Consider the following 19,287-nt stretch of genomic DNA (forward strand, 5'->3'; position numbering starts at 1 on the left):
ATAAATTGTATCATGTATCTTGAATGTATCATAGATAAGCTGCTATATAACGATTGCCACTTCAGGTAGCTGTGAAATTAGGTGATTAACTAGTTGGTACTTAACCTTCTAATATCTGTATAAGTCTAATTACATGAAATAGAAGTGGGGGTTTTGATTTTTTACTTTGCTTTTCAGTTTGGAGTGTCATTGTAACTACTGTATTGTAAATGACGGAAAATAATTGCATATGTTAAAAAAATAAATTGTGTTATATTTTAAAAAAAGCCACAAGCAAACAAAAAAAACTTAAACCACTTATAGTGTAGATTTTTCTGCTTTTAAGAGACACACTTGCATTTCCTACTTTTGTGATTTTAAATCTCAAAATAGTTTTCTCATTTTGTTTGGTTTGTTTTTAGAGAGAGAAAGAGAGAGCACCAGTGGGGAAAGGGTCAGAGAGAGAGAGCAGGCTCCAGTCTGTCACCGCAGAGCCTGAGGCGAGGCTCCATCTGACAAACCGTGAGGCCGTGATCTGAGCCGAAATCAAGAGTCACACACTCAACTGACCGAGCCACCCAGGTGCCCCTCAATATAGTCTTTCAAGTATGTTACAGTATGTCAAGATTTATCTTCATCCCTGTTAACTATTTGGAAAAATGAATGCTAACGTTATGTTTGGTTCCTACTTGTATGTGGGTTAATTAGATACAATTTTTTAAAAATCCACATTTGAGAAATCTTGGAGATGCTTTAAAAACAGAATACATCTGTACATGCCTCAGGAAAAACCCAGGGTTTATATGTCCGGTTTGAAACAAGAACACAACCGCTTTGAGATCTGTGATCACACAAGCACGGATTGTGTCTCTGCAGACTCTCCAACATGCTGTCTGCCAAAGCTGTTGTGGCAGGATGGTCTGCGGGGCAAGATCCCCTGGGCCAGAAGACAGGTGACAGCGTCTTGACTTTCTTCATCTGGGTTTGTTTTTTTTTAATTTTTTTAATGTTTTTTTAATTTATTTTTGATACAGAGAGAGACAGAGCATGAGAGGGGGAGGGGCAGAGAGAGAAGGAGACACAGAACCGGAAGCAGGCTCCAGGCTCTGAGCTAGCTGTCAGCACAGAGCCTGATGCGGGGCTCGAACCCACGAGCGTGAGATCTGACCTGAGCCGAAGTTGGAGGCTTAACCGACTGAGCCACCCAGGTGTCCCCTTTTTTTTTTTTTTTTTTTTAAATCTCTGAAATCTAGGTAATAATGCCTGCCCTGTCCATCTCTGAGGGTTTCGTGAAGACCAAGTGTGATAATAAATAATTGGAAACACTTCAGGCAAAGCATGTAGAATGAATTCAAACTTTTAAGATAACTTTTTAAGAAAAAATTGATTTAAGTGAAAATTAAATAAAAGAATAATGATAACATAGCATTTTATTTTCCCTGGTTTGACACAAAGGTCCAGGGAAATTGGGTTTTAGGAAGACTTTACATTCTATGTCACTTTAAAAGCATTCCACAGTGATGATTCCAGCCTTGTAGAATCTGTGAAGGAACCTCTGGCTATCCGCTTTGTTTCTGGAAAAGTCTGGAGGGCAAGGAAAAGGTGAATGAGGTGGTAAAAAGACACTTTGGGTAGGTAGGGGATCACCATCAACAAATGGTTGTTACTATTTTTGTGAAAGAGCATGTTCATCCAAGATTTAAAAAAATTTTTTTTCTTTTTAAGTTTATTTATTTATTTTAGGGGAGGGAGGGATAGAGAGAAGGGGGGGGGGAGAGAGAATCTCAATGAGACTCCATGCTGTCCGCTCAAAACCTAGTGTAGAGCTCCATCCCATGAACCATGAGATCATGACCTGAACTGACATGGAGCTGGACACTTGACCCACTGAGCCTCCCAGGCACCCCAGTGTTCCTCCAAGATTTAAGGACTTGTGGCAAGCTTCTCAGAGTCTTGTCCCCATTAAAAGCCATAATGGGTGAAAAAAGTCTGCTGAGACTTAACAGTGTCCTGTTAAGAAATTGTGTTTTCTTTTTCCCAACTTCATGTCATCATACCACCTCTCATGTATTTGTGCTCCTGATCCAATACCCCTGTCTTCCCCCAAAGCCTTCCTAGAACTGTCCCAACTTCAGGTCAACAGAGGTTTATGAAATACCTTCTTCTTGAGGAAATTTCAGACTATCTCCTGCTTTTGCTTGTAATTCAGTGATATTGTACCTGGTTAATTTATTAATTTTTTTTGGCTAAAGGAAACCAATGACTAAAATGCTTCCTAATCTGTTGCCCTCCACCTTGTTTGGAGAGTTCTTCTTTATTCATTGCTGGTATTACTAATAGCTATTGAAAGGTTTAAATCCTTATTATTAATCCAAAATAAATTTGATAAAAACTTATTGCCTAGTAGTAGAGAGAAATGGCTGTATAAATACAGTAGACCCACTTCCAAGAGTACTGTGTAGCTATAAAAAACAATACTTAAGTACCTTCTGAAAACAAGGCAAGAGCTTGTTACAAAGTTAATTTTTTAAGTGTTAAACATAAATCTAATACAGTCCCAAGTATATACATATCTTAAAATTTTTTTTATCTTTATTTTATTTTGAGACACAGAGACAGAGAGTGAGCAGGGGAGGGGCAGAGAGAGAGAGAGGGAGACAGGATCAGAAGCAGGTCCCAGGCTCCCAGTTGTCAGCATAGTGCCTGACATGGGGCTTGAACCCACCGACTGTGAGATCATTACCTGAGCTGAAGTCAGCCGCTTAACTGACTGAGCCACCCAAGTGTCCCTGAATATTTTGAATATAGGTAAATTTTTTTCTGTACATTTAGCTGTATTTTTCCAATTTTCTATCATGAGCATGTTCATTTTTATATTAGAATGGAGTCTGTTTGTGGTTTTTTTTTTTCTAGCCCAGTACTAAGTTAATTGCTTTCACATTGGTTAATAAGAATAAAAGCACTTTATAATCTCAACAATAATGATAAAAATCTGCATAATATTCTGGGAGGAACTGGTGTATCACAAAAGAGTTCACGACAGACCACTCAGTTTTAAGTCCAGCCTGGATCTCAGCCTGCTCGTGCGCAAAGTAGGAAGTGGGGAGATTGAGGGAGCTTTGCGGTTGACTTCACGTAACCTTGGCCACAACAGACAGATGTGGCTCATGTGTCCCAGCTACTGCTCTCCCCTTCATCCTTCACAATCTCTTCCCTTCCGAGCTTCTCATTTTATTTCCATACCTCCCCGATGACTTAAATCAAGGGACAGGAAGGGAGGGAAAAATGGGACAGGTCAAACTTAAAGGTATAGGAAAGATTCTTTTTTCCTTACTTCTATCTCTGCAGGCAGGGGAGATCCCTTTGGACAAGTACTGAGAAACAGAACTATTTCATGTAACTGCGCATTCAACTACTTCAGCCAATGGAGCTTGTGACCCAGTTGTGGGAGTGCAGTTGAGTTCCCTTTTATTTCTTAGAGTGACTTTTTAAAAGGCACTGGAGCATGTAACAGTGTCTTTTTTCCTTTCTTTCTTTTGAACACTGAAAATTCATAGTCATGATTATTATTACCTCATTAACATTTTATGAAATTGATTAAGACTTAAGTCAGCTTTTCTGGCATAAGATTGTTGTAGTATCATATTGAATAAGTTTTAGTGAGCAGAGACTGCTTATGCAGTTTTTATAGACAGAGCATGAACATATTTGGAGGTCCCGTAAAATCTCCATTAGCTTTCCAAGGAGATGAAAAAAAAATTTTTTTTTTTAATTTTAAGTGTTTGTTTATTTTTGAGAGAGAAACAGAGTGTGAGCAGGGGGTGGGGGCAGAGAGAGAGAGAGAGAGAGAGAGAAAGAATCTGAAGCAGGCTCCAGGCTCTGAGTTGTCAGCACATGCCTGACATGGGGCTCAAACTCATGAGCCATGAGATCATGACCTGAGCTGAAGTCAGATATTTAACTGACTGAACCTCCCAGGCAGCACCCCCCCAAAATTATATATATATATATATTTTTTTAATGTTTTATTTATTTTTGATACAGAGCATGAGAGGGGGAGGGGCAGAGAGAGAAGGAGACACAGAACTGGAAGCAGGCTCCAGGCTCTGAGCTGGCTGTCAGCACAGAGCCTGATGCGGGGCTCGAACCCACGAGCGTGAGATCTGACCTGAGCCGAAGTTGGAGGCTTAACCGACTGAGCCACCCAGGCGCCCCCCCCCCCCAAATTTTTTAAATGTATTCTGTGAGGGGCACCTTGGTGGCTCAGTCAGTTAAGTGTCTGGATCTTGATTTTAGCTCAGTTCATGATTTCACAGTTGTGAGATTGAGCCTTATGTTCGGCTCTGCACTGAGAGTGGAAACTGCTTTAAGATTCTCTTTCTCCCTCTGCCCCGCCCCTCCCCTACTCATGTGTGCGCGCGCGTGCTCTCTCTCTCTCCCACTCTTTCTCTCAAACAAAACCAATAGCATAAAAATGCATTCTGTGATGCAAACAATATTTTCTCAATCCTATTTAAAATGTTGGGGAGGAAAGCTCTCTCCAAGACATCTTGCCTTTGCTGTTTCTTTTGTAACATATAATTTGTGCAATTATAAGAAAAGTCCCCTAAGTACTAACTAGTAGGGGGGAAAATAAATATTTGCAAGCTGAGAAAGAAGAACTGTAAGAGATGTACGTCCAGGGCACATCTCTCCCAGGGCTCCAGGAAGGCTGGCAGCGGAGGTCATGAAATGAGAGTTTCCAGTAAAGGCAGAGAAAGAAGAAGGGCCCAGGCTAAGGGATGGTCAAGTTCTAAGGCACTGCTGTGTGAAAGAGAATCCTCAGGAAAAGGAAAGCTATTTGCTGAGAATACTTGAAGATGAAGCCAAAGAAGCGGGCATTGGCCATACCACAGGCTAGGGAGTTTGGAGTCTACCGTGAGGACTGGGGTTATCAAAGTGATCTCTAAAAGAGTTTTACTAGGCTGGCACAGCTGTTTTAAAATTGTTTCAGGTTGGGGTGGCTCAGTTGGATAAGCATCTGACTCTTGATTTTGGCTCAGGGTATAATCTTGTGGTTGTGAGATCAAGCCCTGCATTGGTTTCACTCTGGATGGAGAACTTGCTCGCTCTCTCTCTCTCTTTCAGCACCTGGGTGGTTCAGTCAGTTAAGCATCAGACTTTTGATTTTGGCTCAGGTTGTGATATCACTGCCGTGAGATCGAGCCCCACTTTGGGCTTGTGAAGTGTGCTTGGGATTCAGGGTGTGAAGCCTGCTTGGGATTCTCTCTCTACCCCACTGTTGCCTGTGTTTGCTCTCTCTCTCTCAAAATAAATAAGTAAGTAAGTAAATAAACAGACTTAAAAGATTCTCTGCACCTCCCTTGTTCCCTCTTCTCTCTTTCAAAAATAAAAATAAAAGTTTCAGATTTGAGTGCCTTTAAGTGGGACAGGTCTTTTCTAGGTCCATAGTGCCTCCCACTTTGCTGTATTAAACACCATGATTTCACATATTTAAATAGTAGTGAAGGCACCTGAAATTGTCTCCAGAAACATCTGGGCAGGCAGTGGAGAATCATGGAAAGACTAGAATAAGTCAGTGACATGGTCAGATTTGCAGTTTAGGAAGGTTATCCTGGCAGTAAACTGGAGAATAGGTTTTGTGACCGTTGGCATGAACTGGAGGGAAAGGCTGAACAGAAAGATGCTTAGAAGGGTAAACTCTCTGGGACCTGATAATTAATGGTATGTGGCAGATGAAGAAAGAGGAGGTTTAAACGGCTTCCAAGTTCTTGCTCTGGTAAACGGGTAGATTGGAGTGTGATTCACTGAGATGGGAGCCTGCAACAGAAGGAGCAGGGCGGGAGCAGTGAAAGGATGTTCAGTTTGAGGCCAGGTGAGTCTGATGGTCCTGTGGGACATTTTTGGTGAGCTGTTCAGTGAGCTTGAGGCCCTGTGGGTACTTAGCTTCTCCTCAGGCCTAGAACCAAGTCCGATTGTTGGGTTGTTGGGTTGTTGAGCTGCTCTTAACACTGCTTTCCAGCTTCTTTGGCTGTATCCCAAGGAAAAGCCAGATTTCTGTTCTCATTTCCCATCTACCTGCATTCCCAGGTTGTACCCAGCCTGTGGGGTTTTAAGGAAGAGGAATGTAATTATGTTTCACCTTCTTGTGACTATTTCCTCTCTCTTTTACCATCAAGGAACTGCCCTGTGGTTGTTTGCACTGTTGTTGTTAGTAGGTAATTGTGCCTGCATGGTTAACCATCCAGCAGCCCATCTGTGGGCTGCATGTTGAACGTGAGCTACTACTGTCAAGAGGTGGCAGACACCCAGCTGTGGCAGGGAGCACACCTGGCACCTGGGCTTTGCTGTCCCGTGAACACTGACTCCCTTATCTGTGATAGCCTTGTGCTGGGGGTGGGCTCAGGCTGGGCTGCTTACGGCGCTGGAACTAATGGCAAAACCATTCTTAGAAGCTTGGCAGGACACATGCAAAGGAACAGCTGCCTCTCAGGCCACAAAGCCTTTGCATTGTCCTCAGTAATTTAAAGCTTTCTCCTCTAGACCTGAGAGGAGTTCAGGTTTTATAAATAAATCTACCTCCACATGACTAAATCCTTATGTAATTGTGGCATTTGAAGTTGTCTGAAAAATGAGGCAAATGGCCAGTGAGCATGGTCCCTTACAAAGGGTGCGTCTACAGTGGGATCCCTCCGTGGAAATGTGGACCACTGAACCCTGACACGGCTCCACGATGCCTTGGGTGATTCACACGCTACCTTCAGAAAGGGGGAAGGAATATGCAGAGTAAAGGTAGGAGAGGTTCATTGAAACACATTTGTGTATTTGTGTTTATTTTAATTGTTATAATGCACATTGACAAATTAAAAAAAATGTTTTTAATGTTTTTAATTTATTTTTGAGAGAGAGAGACAGCTTGAGCAGGGGAGGGGCAGAGACGGAGGGACACACAGAATCCGAAGCAGGCTGTAGGCTCTGAGCTAGCTGTCAGCACAGAGTTTGATGCGGGGCTCGTGCCCACAAACTGTGAGATCATGACCTGAGCCGAAGCCGGACGTTTAACCAACTGAGCCACCCAGGTGCCCCAACAAATTTTTTTTAAAAGAGAAAATAAAAAGAAAGTTATGTAATTTCACCACCCAAAGGGGCACCTGGGTGGCTCAGTTGGTTAAGCATCTGACTCTTAATTTTGGCTCAGGTCATGAGCTTACAATCATGAGTTTGAGCTCCACATCAGGCTCCATGCCCAGCGTGGGGCCTGCTTAAGATTCTCTCTTTCCCCTCTGCCCCTCTCCACTCATGTGCAGCTCTTAATGGGCAGTCAGTGTCTCCCCTGAGGGCATGTGCACGAGACTCCTCAATTAATATCCTCAAGTTCAATTTGAGATTGAAATCCTTTCACATGATGTACTTATATAGAGAGGGAAATTTTAATTATTATTAAAATTAATTAAATATTTATAAACATTCTTTCACATAATGTGGTTCTAGAGAGATAATTAAATATATATTAATATCAATAAAAATATTTTTTAAATTAAGACGGCCTCTCAGTATCATTCTCCTGGATATGTGTTATGAGGAGATGTGTCAAATTAGTTTTTATGTTTGTTTTTTTGAGCAAGATTTTAATTGCTCTGAGTTGTCTTATAAATATAAGAAGTTGGTTTTGAAGGGAATACGAAAAAGGACTTTGTGCATTTTAATTTTCTAGAAGATTAATCTGTTAAATGTATGTCTTGGCATTTTTATAAGACTGCATTTGTATATTAGAGAAGCTTGTTATTTTTTAATTCTAAAGCAATACATTAGAACTGAGTTAAAGCAATGAATTTTCATACTTTTCATTTTTGCTGCCTTAGAATGGTCAAAGTAAGCTCAATGAAATATTTCTAGAAATATGTAAATACCATATTGTGTCTTTCTTAATATTGTCAAAGGTTTAAGGTTTGTATTTTTGACAGATCAAGATAAAAGCAGTATGAAGTTTGCATTTCTGGGGAGAGTTAGTTTTTTATTATAAAGGAGTTAATACTGGATTTAGTGTTTTGAGGCCCCAAGAGACAGCATTTTTAAAATCAGAAATAGCCTGACAGGAGAACAATGTATATCATTAGATGCAAGTGCTGCCTAAGTGGTCTTTTTGTGTAAGAGAGTGCAGTTTATAGTAATTGAAAAAAAATCCCACGTGCCATTTTCATTGTTTGCTCCATTTGTTTGCTTCCTATGTAATTGAATTTCACACAAAGGAGAGAATGAAAACAATTTTCAGGTGCATCATTGTATTTTCTGTAGATTCTTTAATTTTAGAGCTTAGCTCTTGTTAAGTATTCTCCAGGGGGTATGTGTGTGTGTGTGTGTGTGTGTGTGTGTGTGTGTGTGTGTTTTATGCCATTCAGAGGAGAGTGACATTTCGTTTGAAACCAACCTCTGATTTAGTCAAATGTTACATTTTTTAAAAACAACAAAAATTGGCTTTCAATCACATATTGAGCTTATTTCTAGCCATTCACTAAAGCAAGCTTTATTGAAATCAGGAGACAAAATTATATTTTACATTTCCTAGCATTATGTTTCCAAAGCCACAGAAATACAGATATATAATACTCTGCCACACACATATTATTAAAAACAACCAGTATATGAGATGCAGTTCTCAATCACACCATATTTTCCACATCTTTTTGTCAGTGGGTGTTTATACTTGGGTGAAATAAATTTGGGGAAAAGGAAATATGTCCTCATTTTGAAGCAGCAAGTCTTTGCTACTGTTTCATTTTATGAATGGTGCATGGAACTGGTTTGTGGGAGTAAATGAGGTAACTGTAAGACATAGAGTAACAGTCAAGAGAATAGAGGAAAGGCAATGAAAATGGTTTGCATGGATAAAATACTGTAAACTCATGGATATGGGGAACAGAATGGTTTACTTTTAATTTTTGTAACTTGCTACAACTCAGCATCACAGCAGACAGAAATACTTAACAGGCATTTTCTGAATACAGATCTCTGAATCTCATTATATTAGCTTCTAATTATTTAAAGGGGGTTCTGCAAGACTGAGAATCCTGTGAGCCACTGGGAAGAAGGAACTCATGCAGTTTTAGGAGTGAGGACACAGTATTGATGGATCAGAAGGAAAGAATAGTAGCTCAAAACTTTGGATTCTTATAAGAAAATTGTTCCTAAGAGAGAAATCTCCTCCTTTCAATTTATTTCTCACAAGGGATAATGAAGAAATGGGGATTCAGTATCATCCAATCTAGACCTGAAGATTGAGACTTTAAAAACCTCAAAGCTGTTTACTGAGATGATTTTGCTCTAGAATATTATAATCAGCAGTCTTAGTATAGGTGCTTAAATCGTGTATTTAGAGCATGTTAACCTTGGAGGGCTCTAAATGAGTTTCCACACTGCATTTTATATTGTGTGACATTTTTTTAATTAAAATAAGTATTGGGGGCACCTGGAGGGCTCAGTCGGTTAGGTGTCTGACTCTTGGTCTTGGTTCAGGTCATGATCTTGGGGTTTGTGTGATCAAACCCCATGTCAGATTCCGTGCTGACAGCGTGGAGCCTATTTGGGATTCTCTCTGCCCCTCCCCCATGTGCATATGCTCACTCTCTCTTTCTCTCTCTCTCTCTTTTTTATTCAGGAAACAAATAACTTTATTGAAACCGAATAACTTCATTTATTTATGGCAAAACTGGAAGAAGAAAACTGGAATGTTTTTCAAGGGCAATACTGCAAACTGCATGCTGGGCACGGTGACCAGGGGAAGTCACCGGGCACCCTGTGGCTATGGGGAGACAGTCCCAACTCATTTCTCATCGCTGTTGCCCAGGGTGGGCTTGTCACAGAGATACTCTGCCAGGCTGCTCCCCAGGGGCCCCAGCTTGTGCAGGTTGGTGATGTAGTCACCCAGCTCTCTGATGGCCTTGATTTACTCGCTTGCGGGTAGTTGCTCTCCAGGAAGCTGCACAGGTGCGGGTCTTCTTGTTGGTGGTCCCCCCACCCCCACCCCGGTGCAGGGCGAGCAGGCTCTGGTTCAGGACCTTCTCCAGGTGAAAGGCGCACTCCAGGGCCTTCAGGCTGCTCTCCCAGGCGTCGCAGTCAGGCTTCCTGATGTCGCGGAGGCGGAGGCGGCCCGCGCAGGTGCTGCAGCTTCATCAGCTGCTCGGCTGCTCCTTCCTCTTAGGGACCAGCGCAGGATGAACTGGGCCAAGTTCCCCAGGGCCACGTCGTCCCGGTCGAAGTAGAAAGACATCGCCAGGTACACGAAGGAGGCGTGGAGCTCCAGGTTGATGTGGCTGTTGACTGCGTCCTCGCACTGCGGGTGGTAGTTCTGGCACACTGGAGCCGGAGGCTCGTTGGCCATGGCTGGCAGAGCTGGCACCAACACGAGGGCGTACGCGGCTCCGAAGTGAGGGGTATGGGGCGGCAGCGGGGGGGCCGAAGGCGGTTGCGGCCTCCTCGGAGATAACCCATCGTGACTGGTGAGAGAAGCCGGAAGCCTCGGTGGCAGTGGACACCCCCAGGCAGCATCCGTTGGGCTCGGAGATAGGATGGGAAATGCTCTTTCTCTCTCAAAATAAGTAGATAAGCTTTAAAAATCTGTATTCATTAGGATATGTAGAAAATATGATAAGCATGTGGCACAACTGATTTTTTTTTTGAAAAGGAATAATCCAAGATCCTGGTGAATAATTTGTTGCCACTATAACATTTATAAAAATCTATGGTTCCATGACTCTCAAATAGGACATTCCAGTCAAAGCCTTGGTAAAATAACCGGTATTTCCAATGGTGTCCTACTAAAAAATGAACAGATTCTTATTGAACTTATGCAAACAATTGTAATTGCCATGAGAGAAAGAATACTCACTGTGAGTTTTTGAATTTCAGATGGTTTAAGTAGAGAGAAAAGATAAATGCTCTAGATTACAAACAATACTTTATGACATTTCTGTATATCATAGATACTTTAAGAAAAAGTTTCTTTTTTTTTTTTCTTTTATTCAGGGGAAAGCGCGAACGCAGTCCCCCACTACCACAAATTATGCAGTCGAGTTTCCCACATTTGGGGAAATCGCAGGGGTCAGCACATCTGGAGTGCAATGGATGAGCCTCACCCTGGGAAAACCACCTTCATGATCATGGTATCTCCCCTGCCAGGTAAGTATTAGAAAAAGTTTCTTAATCTGGATAAGCAAGTACCAAAGGAACAACAATGTTTCCAACAAGAGTCACAAAACTATAGTTTCTATCAGTTCACAGTTCTTGCTCAGCTTGAATGCAGCTTCTAGCTCTGGAAGTTTCTACCCATTTTAGTACTAATTTAAAAGATGTCAAATACTGCATTTGACCCAAAAGTTCTCTTTACAACTTTTCTCAAGGAAGAAACACATTCTACAACAGTGCTTTTTTTAAGTAACTTGGCATCCTAAATGAAAGGGCCTATTTGGTCAAAAGACTTCTCTACCATTTGAATACTGGGAAATTTGTTAAAACCTTAGGAAGTTACAAAGCACATCTAAATAGAATTACAAATTGTTACAAATCTGAAAACTCTATTTATTTAACCAAAGTGGCAATAAGAGATCTTATTTGCCTTTGGGATCCTTCAGCAAACCCTAACTTTTTTAACCTGAGAAGTTTTAACTAAGCAATCAAAGACCTGATAAAGATAAGACCTAAAGCTTTTGTCTTAACAAAAGAGAAACTGTTCATTTACATTCTTATCAAGAGCAGCCCAACAGTCCAGAAAAAGTTGTCTTTTGAAAGAGAGAAAAGCAGAATTTTAACCTTATACCAATATACCTTTAACATTCCATTTATCTCAACCTCACAAATAAAATTTTCTTTTTAATGATTTCCTCACAGGAACCTTCTGTAACTTTCCTTCGCCTTTAAACTTTGCCTCAAAGCCATTTCTCTCCAAATAATTAGTCTCACTTAGGACAAAATTACTTTTCTTTTACCCTTCAAACACTGAATGAACCCATGTGAGACACTTTCTTCCCTAGTTAATTTTGACCTGGAAATTTGATGCAAAAATCTGACTTCCATGGTCTTTTGTTTCTTCTCACCTAAGGCAGAGGACTGGAATGTCCTATTTGAGAGTCATGCATAGGCTCAGATATGACCTGACAGCTTTAAGGAACTAAGGTTGACTTTATGGAACATGGAGCCATAAAGCCTCGTGGAAGTGTTGGCTGGATACCTTGCTTACAGAGTTCCCAGCAGAGCAGCCTCCCCAGGTGAGTAAAGAAGGTCACTTCCTGGCAGGTGCAGGAACCTCAGCATATGTTGGGAACCTCGGGAAGAGGAATTGGCCCAATTTAACAGGTATTTGCAGGCCTGTCTGATGGAAAGTGCTTGGCTTGGTTTCTGGTCCAGAGTGGCTACTAAAAGTTCAACCTGGAGATTCCTTATAAAAGGACCCAGCAAAGCTAGCCTTATAAAATCCTCATGAACAATCTTTATTCTTGCTGAGCTTATGTAAATAATTAGGCCACGGTTGTTAAGACTGGACTTGTTCCATGAATGCATTGGTCTCGATTTGGCTATCTGTGAAAATGGAGGTTTTTTTAAAGAGAAAAACTATGTTTCAGCAATGCATTACTATAAATGTAATTCTAGTTCTGAGTGTCTTTAAATATTTGTTGTTGTATCTCAGGCTTGTTAGTCTGTGAGGATGATATTTAAAAATGGGGGTCACACCTTTTCAAAAGACTTAAAGGTGGACTTCACAGATAGGCAACTAAACAAAAAAATTCAGCCCCTATTAAAGTTTCCGGCATCACTCTGGAGTTAAGTAGGCCAGCTCTGAAGAACCCTCAACCTGGTGAGGTGATCCAGATCCAGTTGATCAGCTTAAGCCGACCCTCGAATAGGACTTTGGCTCCTGAGGATCTCCAGCCCTGCTCCAGCCACACCCCGGAAGCTGGTTGGTCTAGCACGGCAGAAGCCTGAGGAATCATCGGTCCAGTAAAATAAACTGTCCTGTCTCTTTGCCATCGGACTGGCAAATGTTGCCCCAGAAAGCTGGGGAAACAGCAAAAGTTCCTGATTACGCTCACCTTCCTCTCATGGATAGGATGCTCTGTTGGTATTAATTGCCTCTACTGGGCGTGGGATTTCAACACAGCAAAAAGTAAGGGGAGCCTATGCCTCTACTGCCAGACTCCAATGGCGGGGTCTTCGAGTGGCCGCTAGATGGCCCACCAATTTGGCTAAGGTTAGTAGTGTAGAAAGAATCATGAAGGCGTATTGCACTTATACGCCCAAGGATCCTAAAAAATGAGGAAATAAATTGGCTGTCATTCTTTCTTTTGTAAACCTGGCAGCACCAGATATTAGAAACCCTAAAAGAGACACTTACCAAATTAACCATGGAGACTGGTGGAAATTGGATAGTTCTCCTTCCCTATGCCCTTTACAGGGTAAGAAATTCCCCTTAGATCAAGGAGGGCTATGCCAGGCTTTAGGGGAACAATGTTACTTCTATGCCAATAGCTCAGGAATTGTACAGGATAGTCTAGCTGTGGTTCGCGGCCACCACAAGAGAGGACAAGAACAAGGAGCCAAACAAAACCAAAATTGGTATACTTTTAACATTTGGCTCTTGTATCATTGATAAGATCATAGCATTTGTCAAAGAGCATGTAGATGCTATTCTGTTAATGGTCTTAAGAGCATGTAGTCTTAAACCAGAACAGTGGTAACATAGCTGACCCAGGATTGGGTCAGTTACAAGACAGAGGGGGGAATGTAAGGACGCAGGTCTGATTCAAGTTTCCCCTCTGACCTTGGAGGCCTAGGTGTCGGCTTTTTAGAATCATTAAACAATAGAAGGGCACACATTGCCTAAGGAAGGAGGGACAACCCTTGTAACACCCAATCAGGAAAGGCCAGTTAACACCTTTAACATTTCTAAGGGCAGGCCTAAAGATAGAAGCTATAAGATAATCATCTATTGCTTAAGACTGGTCATGCCCTATGTGAGGGTCCTGGGTCCACTCTGTAATTGGTCAATACTCTAAATGTGATTGGCTCCCACCCAAAGTATCAATGTATGGTTAAAGTTACTGCCAGTATTGATAGGTAACTCCCCCTTCCCAAACCCATAAAGGCCCTCTCCCCGCCTTGTTTGGGGCCCTCCGCATGGATCCACAGCGTTGGTGAAGTCTGTGAGCCAGAGCTTATAAGCCCGTAATAATAAAGCCCTTTGCTTTTGCAAAACAAAAACAAACAAACAAACAAAATATGGCTCCAAGCAGGATGCAGCCTTCAAACATGTATTCTTCTAACAAGCAGAATGATCATTGTTGGGAGAAATTTTCCATGCGTCTCTTACATTTCTGCCTATCTTGTGAGCAGATGCACGGACTGTATTTGTTCTAGACTACCTTTTCAAGGATGTTTTTATAGTGAACGGTTTTGTAAAAGAGAGGTCCTCTCTCCTTCAGGAGCAAGAGAACAGATTTATTTGGTGCTTATTCTAAAAGATTCAGCTTTCCTTTCCTTTAATGCAAACCACGGCATGTATAGATGTTATCTGGCCCATTTCGTGTCACCTTGTGGGGACTGAGACTCTGGGAACCAGTGCAAGAGAGTGCTGATACTCTAGCTACTGGCAATGATGTGAGTAATAATACGCTTTGTGTCTGACTCAGGAATCTCATGTCTTTGACCAGCATGCATAAAACTGCGTTAGGCTTACTGGTTGATTTATAAGTGAGATATAATCTCAGAGCCTTCATAGTCCTTGGTAGTTTTCAGGACCGTAATTCATAGGCAAATTCCTTCTTTATGTGGGCCTATAATTGTTAAGGTCTTCCTAGACGTATAACTAATGAAAGAAGTGATCTTTTAAATAATACTAAATACCAGGGGCACCTGGGTGGCTTAGTCGGTTAAGCGTTAAGATCTTGATTTCAGCTCAGGTCATGATGTCATGTTTCGTGAGATTAAGCCCCAAGTCAGGCTCTGTGCTGACAGCCTGGAACCTGCTTGGGATTCTCTCCCACTCATGGGCTCTTGTTCTCTCATAGAATAAACAAATAAACTTAAAGGAAGCTTTCAATAATACTAAATACTAAGTAATCTTCCAAAATAATTCCAAAATAAGCACCTTAAGATTCTTAATGTTGTCTTCCTTTCCCACCCTATGCCCCACTAGAGCCAGTTTTCAATTTAAGGAAAGAAGAAATCAATTAAATCTTTACCCCTAAAAATTCTTGAGCTGACAGAACTTTAGATATCACTTATTTCAAAAAAAGAGATTAGAAAGCTAAAGCCAGAATCTACCAATGGCAACAGAGTCAGGAGGGAACATAGCTTGGGATAGAAGATTTCTCTTTAGTTCAGGTCTCACCCAGGATACTTACTAATGACAGTCTGTTAGGGAGAAGCACTATATTTTCTCCTTAACATTTAAAAATGATAAAATGTCATATTAAAATAAAAAAGATAAAATAGGTCTGGGATGATAGTGTGTCACCCTGGTTAAGAGTCAGGGGGACAAGGTTTGTGTTCTGGTTCCTTCTGTGTCACTTTAGAGCAACCTTTGATTTAGCTTCTCTACGTCAGTTTGTCACCTTCAGAAAGGAAGTTAGAGCAGTACTCCCTTCAAGAGTGGCTGTCATGATGAAAGGAGGGAATGCAATGCACAGTGCAAGACACCTGGTGAGTTCTCATCAAATGCCAGTGATTATAATTAGATGTCTGTTCAATGTATGCCTGACAATTAACAAATGACTTAGAACACTGGTCAACAAATAATGCAATAGCATTCATTATTCATCCCAGACAAATGGTTTTTAAGATGGAGACAATTGCACATTGATCAATTTCTCTGACATTAGTGCAGTTCACATGGTTTCTGTGTTCCTTTTTGGGTCTTGCTGGGAATTAATTCCAGTCCTGGCTCCCTGATAAATGATGCGGCCCTTAGGGACTCAGGAATTTTATTTCTGCTTCAACAGCTTTATAGGCACTCCTCTATCAGAATAAAAGTAGGGATGTCAAGTTTCTTGGCCAAAAGTGTCACTTTTATTTTCTTTCAGAGCCACCTAAAAGAATGTTTCCTTTTCCTCTGTTACTTGCATCTTGTAAAGCCAGTAAGCCGACCTTAGGATCCTGTTAGCTTTGGTTCACATAGTTCACAAAAGCCACTGTCAGAATTCTGATTATTCTTTTCCTAACATTAAAAACTTTTAACTATTAATAAGTAAAAAATAGAAATGTAAGAGTTCTAGAAAATATGACTCTCCATTGGTTCTCAAATGATGAACAAATAGCATATTCACTGCTCCATAGAGAAATGAGAAAAATAAGTATAATGTAAGAAATCTTTGTTAAAGCTAAATATATTAATAAAAGTGATTTATTTTGACATTGTATTCTCCCTAAATTTTTAGTGTTACTAAAATATTTTTTCTATGAAATGTTGCTTATGTTCTGGGCTTTTTAAAAATGTTTTTATTTTGGAAAAGTAAAAAAAAAAAAAAAAGGCAAACTGATATTGATTTCCTTAAATTCTTTTTTTTAAATTGGCTTTTGAAGTCCCAAAGTTTAAGAACCAGGAATAATTATGATAGTAAAGACTTATATAAGGCTTACGGTAAGCCAGACTCTGTTTTAAGAGCTTTATACACATTAATTCATTTAATTCTTAACAGCAACTTTATGAGGTGAGAATTGATTGTACCCAATTTATAGATAAGGAAACAAGAGACACAGAAGGGTTACGTTACTTGCCCAAGATCACACAGCTAACAAATGGGTGAAGCTAGGGCTAAAACCCAGGATCCCAGAGCTAATCTCTTCCTTTACTTCCTTTCACTGAGCTAGAAATCTCAACCCAGTATTTGAATATGTGGAAGGCATTTTGGCAGTATCTACCAAAAAGTTAAAAAATATGTTTGTGCCTTAATCTAGCATTTCTAGGAATTTTTTCTAAGGAAACAGAATTATGCTAAAATATGTGTACAAGGGTATTAATTATAGTATTATTTTCATTGGGGAAAAATAGAACTGAATACCCCACATATAAGGGATTATTTAAACAATACATAGAATAGCCATGCAAAGGAATACTATGATTATTCTTTTCCTAAATATTAAAAACTTAACTATTAATTAAAAAATAGAAATGTAAGAGTTTTAGGAAATATGACTGTCCATTGATTCTAAATAGTTTTTAATTGGTTTAGGTGTTTAAAGTGTGTCTCACAGAATTCTGGGGTTCATCTGACCTGCATTAGGGCTCTGCAGATTTTATCTGAATTCTATAAATGCTGATGGAGATTGATGTATGGTTGTCTTAAAGCTCCTAATTGAACTTTTTTGTGTTTGTAAAACATGTTTCCATAGATTTAACATAGATTTAAATGTTCTACATTTTTTTTCCAGAGAGAGAGAGAGAGAGTGAGAGGGGGAGAGAGAGAGAGTGAGAAGGGGAGAAAGAGAGAGAGAATCTTAAGCAGGCATCATGCTCAAAGTGGAGACCGACTCAGGGCTTGATCCCAGGAGCTGAAATCAACACTCAGTGGACCAAGCCATTCAGGCGTCCCATGCTCTATATTTGAATAGTCGCCCATCTCTATGGGTCGACTGGTGCCTTTTTATTTGTTTTTTAAATGAGAATGCTATCCAGACTAAGCCAATATTCAACACCAGCTTTCTAGTTATGGTGTGGTAACTTGTGTCCCCATTAGAGTTTTTCTGGCTGGCCAAACTTGTCAGCCTGGCTCCAGTTTTTTCCTCTACTGAACACAGCCATACTTCGCTTTGCTGAACTAGTCTGTAACCAGCAGAATTCCTGAAAGAAAAGTTCTGCCCCATTATATTTTATCCAACGTTATGTAAAAAGCTTTTCTGGTCTAATCAATTGGAGTTCTTCCTGGAAACTACTGAAAGAGATAAGTGAGTAATTAGTGACTAATATGGAGGACACAAATAGCTTTTTTTTTTTTTTTTTGCAATTAAAAACTCTTAAGTATGTGACTATGGTATAAGGGAAGTACAGTTTTAACAGAATTGTGAATTTCCTTTAGCTGTTCACTGTGGGACGCTGGCAAGTTATTTTATCTTTCTAAGCATTAGAGTTTTTGTCAGTGAAATGGAAAGTATCATCTTTGAGTTATGAGGGTTATGTAAGATATATCTGAGCATTCAACAAATGTGGACATAAAAGGAGTATGGCTAATTTAGATATGGGAGTCAGGGAAGGTTCCATCAATTTAATTTTTACCCTGTATCAATTTAATTTTCACCCCAAATACTTGAGGTAGTTTCAGACATCTCAAGTAATAAAGAGATAGGAATAAATATATCAGACTTTTAATTTTAAATGTTTCCTACTTTTTACCCTCAGAAAATCTCTAACTTCCATCTGTGTCGAATTTTACAACTTAATTTAAAGATAATATTATACTTACATTTTGCTGTGTAACCCTGCAGAGTTTTCTAGCCAAAAGCAATAAATCTCCATCTGCAAGATCAAAGACTATTCAAATAGTGTGAGTATAAAATATTGTACTACATTTTAAATTTATGGTCCATTTATACAAAATCTCATCGCACCACTTCTTGGCCTTTTGGCTAAGATCAAGTGTAGTACACTCATTACCATAGGAAAGCATCTCAGTTATTTTCTGGTGGTGGTAGTCGTTTTATGGAATTGTCTTTACATTCTCCACCACCGTCCCCCCCCATCTTGTTTTCCTTGGCCTTCTCTGAGTTGAGTGGCCTTCTGATAGGCTTCCATAGTCTTTGAATTCCAGAAGTAACCGGGGTGCATTTTTCTATTAGTATTTTTGGGTCTCCCCTGACAGATTCTGACTTTGTATTGGGCAAGAACTCTGAGTGTTCCTGGCAAACCCTCACTCTTGGCCCCCAATACCCGCAGCTGTGCCTCTGCTGTCAGCTCTGGTGGCCTGTGCTAATCCCATCATGTCTCTGTCCTCATTAATGTCAGCCCTGGTCCCCAGGTCATCTCTCATTCTTTGGACTCTGATCTCCACATGGCTGCCTATGCCCCATTCCTGGTGCCTTGTATCACTGCTCCCCAACTTCTGAAACCCCTCCACAGTGACTTCACAGCGTCCTCCCTCTACCTCACTTCTTGGGTACTCTCTTCAGCTTCTTGCTACAGTGGCGACCTGGCTCTCTTGAGGACACTGGTTCTTTTCCTGACAGTTTCTGTTTTATCTTCCCCACTCCTCCTGTCATGGGCCTGCAAGAAGGATGGGTGCTGCAGACTGAATGTTTATGTCCCCCTCCAAATTCAGATATTGAAAC

The 19,287-nt window shown here is 40.6% G+C and overlaps 1 non-coding gene and 1 pseudogene across 1 annotated transcript; both read right to left on the minus strand.

The window, feature by feature from the left end:
- Positions 1 to 9,799: 9,799 nt before the first annotated feature.
- Positions 9,800 to 10,357, minus strand: LOC115305106 (annotated as a pseudogene).
- A 641-nt stretch (positions 10,358 to 10,998) lies between these two features.
- Positions 10,999 to 11,162, minus strand: LOC115305874. The gene has a single exon (XR_003915063.1). It is a non-coding gene; the product is annotated as a U1 spliceosomal RNA (small nuclear RNA).
- Positions 11,163 to 19,287: the final 8,125 nt, after the last annotated feature.

This window comes from Suricata suricatta, chromosome 10 (genome assembly GCF_006229205.1).
Source record: "Suricata suricatta isolate VVHF042 chromosome 10, meerkat_22Aug2017_6uvM2_HiC, whole genome shotgun sequence".
Taxonomy (NCBI): domain Eukaryota; kingdom Metazoa; phylum Chordata; class Mammalia; order Carnivora; family Herpestidae; genus Suricata; species Suricata suricatta.